This window comes from Teleopsis dalmanni, chromosome X, assembly GCF_002237135.1.
Source record: "Teleopsis dalmanni isolate 2A chromosome X, ASM223713v2, whole genome shotgun sequence".
Classification (NCBI taxonomy): Eukaryota; Metazoa; Arthropoda; class Insecta; order Diptera; family Diopsidae; genus Teleopsis; species Teleopsis dalmanni.
In genome coordinates, this window is record NC_051848.1 from 81,953,394 (window position 1) to 81,957,999 (window position 4,606).

At 26.3% G+C, this 4,606-nt stretch overlaps 2 long non-coding RNA genes across 3 annotated transcripts; both read left to right on the plus strand.

Annotated features, from left to right (window-relative positions):
* Nucleotides 1-286: 286 nt before the first annotated feature.
* Nucleotides 287-1,676, plus strand: LOC119690190. Of its 2 annotated transcripts, none has more exons than XR_005253571.1 (5): nt 287-361; nt 451-658; nt 1,178-1,261; nt 1,333-1,364; nt 1,440-1,676. It is a non-coding gene; the product is annotated as an uncharacterized LOC119690190 (long non-coding RNA). The 2 variants fall into 2 exon arrangements; XR_005253570.1 differs by having other exon boundaries at nt 1,483-1,676.
* Nucleotides 1,677-2,537: 861 nt separating this feature from the next.
* Nucleotides 2,538-4,092, plus strand: LOC119687551. The gene is made up of 3 exons (XR_005253200.1): nt 2,538-2,622; nt 2,687-2,902; nt 3,938-4,092. It is a non-coding gene; the product is annotated as an uncharacterized LOC119687551 (long non-coding RNA).
* Nucleotides 4,093-4,606: the final 514 nt, after the last annotated feature.

The window sequence follows — 4,606 nt, forward strand, 5'->3', positions numbered from 1 at the left end:
TGGAAAGTCTTGTAGTTTTTTGTGTAACTATTGAATCAATAAAGTAAACTTCATCACAGTATTGTGTGCAATACGATCATTTTCTGATTTATAAGGAGACCATATTTAAACTGTTTTCAGTTTATATGTAGTTTTTGTAATTGTTTTGTGACGTTTGAAAATATCAGGGTTGCAGTCAGTTAACTTTATTGAATTGAGCTAATGCTGAGTCCATAAATTTACTGTCTATACTTCAGTTTGCAGTATAATTTTTCGTTATATAAATTTACCTGTTTTTTAATTGTTGCATAGATTAAATATTTGCAAGGTCTATTCATAATGATTTCGAACTGCATCCCATTTCGCACAGACCCCACATAAGGTACTTAATTTCCAAATATTTAATATAAATATCTCAAAATATAAACGAAGAAAAAATTATATGTTGTCTAAATCACAATTTATAATTAGTACTTATCAGATCATGGAATCCATCGTCTTGAAGAACTTCCAGTTAATAATGAGTTAAACGCGATATTTGCATACAAATTGGTGTATGCAGTTACAACATCTTCGTTGCTAACAACCTTCTTCAATGGCAAGGATATTTGCTTTAACAAGTTGAATAAGAAGTAAGACAGCAAAAATCTGAACCGCACTTGAAGACAAAACGCGAAAGGTACTGCCAATAAATCACAAATTTTTTTCTATTTTCTATTTATTAATGAATTTTTAGCATAGCGAGGTTATAACTTTCACGAGTACGGTGAAAATGTCTTTTATCTATTTTAAGTAATTTTTGATATATTTCAATACAGATCAAATATTATTTAAATAGATCAGAGTCATTTTATTATTATTTCCAGTCTCTACTTTATTTTCATTCTCATATATACTGCTTTTTGGAATATTATGCAAATCTACCTGCAATATTCTTTTTTAATAATGTTATATTTCTTTGAAAAAAAAGGTTTCCTTACTTATTTAAAGATGAATAGACACGGAAACAGCTGATATATAAGCTCATTCCTCCAAAATTGTTCAGTATGTCTTTTAAAATTAAGTTTAGAAATATGACTCAGTTATTGTTACTAGGAGACATTTTTTTAGTAAAAGCATTGCAAATTCATATCATTTATTTTAAGTACCAACCAATAAAATTTGTATTAAAACTATCATATTTCTGTACACCCAATAGACTATTCATGGACCGACACATTAGTGTACATTCGATATTTACGGATATACTATTGTATGTGTGAGAATGTAAATGATTTTTATTGTAAGTATAAAAATTAATATTCTGTTCCATTAAAAATTCCATATTATCTGTTTCTTTTTTCCTTTCATAAGGCAATTTGAGACAATTATTTCGAAATATGAAGGTAAATATCGTATATATGGTATACAGTTTCGGTGTTTTATGTTAGAAAATATCAAACTTTTATATGCCTGTACAGTGTTTTAAAAGCGGTTGTGTTTATTTCAAGTTTAAATTTATAGAAAACTTAAAAACGATTGTACCGGATTTCGGAAGGAACATATAAGATATATATAACTTATGAAGAATTAGAAAGTGTTTAACACTCTTATCTTGAAAAGCCTGGAAAGTATTGACCTTAATTTACTTGTGATGAATTATCTTTTATATAAAAGAATAAAAAAAAGTGTAATAAAAGTTAAATTTTATTACAATATATTTTAAATATATTTTAAATATATTGTAATAAGCCTAAAATAAATTAATTTTTAATATAATTTAGGCTTATTACAAAAACAAAACAAATCAAACATTGTTTCAATTTTGATGATAAGGACGTATACGTAATAACCTATCGAATAATCAATTAGGTATATACCATATTGCATTTATTATGTTTATAACAGAAAATTATATTTAAATACTTTAAAACAAAAATATGCAATCAGTATTTATGATGCTTTATGAAATAATAATAATTAAACAACTAGTTTTAAAAGTTACTTCTGATAGAAATAAATAAAAATATTTATTTTATGTTATTGATATATTTCAAGAAAATTAAAAATTCAATAGTCGTCTCGGATATTTAAAGAAGTATCTTGGATTTCTGTGCTTTATTTCATTTGAAAGCTTTAAATGGTCTTATTATTTATTTATTTTATTTCAAAGCTCAAAATCATCTTTAATTTAAAACAAGCTATAAAATATTCAAAAGTAACGTATGCAACCCACTTATTCATTCTGCAAAACGCAGGCGGCACCTCAAACATGCTTGACTACTCAGATTTTGGGTGCATAACCTGTACGTTTACCTTCGATAAGAATAAGTTGCGTTCGCGGATGTTTCAGAACATTCGGTATAAATTTCTTATTCTTAATACCTTCTATTTTCCACAAAAATTTAAAATGAGAACAAAAAATATTGTGAAAACATAATAATATTAATTGATAGATTAAGTTTAGTTTAAAAAAATAAAGATTCCTAAACTTATTACATCCAAATATAATATACTAATAACAAATATTGCTTTGGCCTCTACAAATCACTCTCTATATGTCAGATTGTTTTGTTTCTAGATATTGTGGGAGCTTATTATCAAACAGTCTGACTGCGTTAAGAGTAAGACAGTGGCGGAATCTAATGCCCAATCCATACCACAGTAAATATTATTATTTGTAAGATTATTTGAATTTGTAAGATTTTAATATATAAACTTATAATAGCAACATATAGATGTCATCATATTAACATACAGCTTGAAGAGAGTTTATCAACGATTATCAGTCTACAAAGTGTCCTACTAGTTTTTAGTGGTAATACTGGAGTATAGACTTAGCCACGCTCATAAGTTTTCTTATCTATATTAATGCAATGAAATCAACGCTTATTTAAATGAATATTAAATTAAATATTCATAAAGTATGTCAAGTCTTAAGGTGGTAAGTCATATTTCGCTTTTGAAATCTGTATGTACTTAGTTTTGATTATAGCAAGATGATGATTCGCGATTTTTATTAGTAATGTGGCATATTTGTATTAAATATGTAGTAGCGTTCTAGTTTTATATATAACTAGTTTTACTATAATCGTTATATTATGATGACGTTATTTCCGATTCGTAAACGATTTTAAACGCAAACTTCGCTAGAAGACTTTAGTTTATATTTTGAATTAAAATTACAGATGATAACTCGTTAAATTGAATTAAATTTTCTTTAGTTAGGTTCAGTTTCAATACTTTGTTATATGAAGCCGTGTAATCGAAACCGATTTTTTTGATTCTGCTATTTATAACTGCTTTGTTTGTAATTTGTTTCTAACGAATAAAGAATAAGCAGTTTTTTATATAATTTTTTCTTTAATAAAAAAGTACTACGAATCAGTTTTCGATAATGGATACTGATGAGTTATCAGCCTCTTAAATAATAAAGAGTAAAGTAAATAATCATTGAATTGCAGCCAATAGGCGCACTCAGCGCTACATTTCATATTTCGTTTTTAGGAATTTCGATGAATTATGCAAAATTTCGATTTAACGAAGCTAAGGGAAATTTATAAGTTGCATCTATTTACATTTTACAACAATATATGATTAGCACTGCGAATAATTTAAATTTATGTATTTATGGCTTGAGTTATAGCCTCACTATTCTCATATGCAATATATACTTTGTATGAAAAAGTTGTAGTCATTCTAATTTCAAGGCATTTTGCTCAAAAGCAGATACGATTTTTAAATTTAATTTATATCAGTAAAGTAAATTTTTTTTCATTTTTTATTAATTAATTTTATTTCGTGTGACTTTTTAATATTTGTGAAACTTGTGACTTCTGCAAGTACTGTGGTCTTCGAAAGACAGACTGTGTTGGTTTTTCAATAGATTCGCGAAAAGTGAAATCGTGTAGATATTACGATGCCACTGGCGTGAGAAATGATATCTGCTTATTTGATTTAATTTTTTTTTATAAATTAGATTGAAATGAAAAGTGAAATAGAGACGTAAAGTGATGCTTAAGTACCTACAGAAGCGATAGTAATGACCTAAGATTATTGCGACTATTTCATGCTGTTGGCTATTGATGAAATGCTTTATGTTAATATGATCCCATATTTTATGATAATAAATTAAATAAAACCACTTTGAAAAACTGTGAACAAAAGTTGGTTTTTAAAATAATATATTTATATTCTTTTCTTTTTAATAATTTTTTCCATTATTGATAGTCATTAATAGATTAAAGGGGAAATGATGTTAGGAACGCTGGTCTTAAAGATTGTTCCAAACTTCCAGTGATCTCAGATCATTCCTTTTAAAAACGATTAGCAACATTTATTTGCAACCACCACTTAAGATATTTAAATTGAATACTTGGGTTAAAATATTCATACAACTTTAGAATTTGCTTTTAACAATGAAAATATTATTTTTAAAGAATGCATTACTTTAAAAAATTTTATATACATATATACATTTGATTAAGATCGTGTATGTATAAGTATCTATAAGTTTATAATATAATATAAATATATAAACAGTAATTTTAATACAAAATATGCTTTGTGTAAATTAAAGAAATGGGTCACAACCCATTCAGTTCCGAATTACCATGCATTTTATTCATGGTCATGTGTTGGCGCGTGC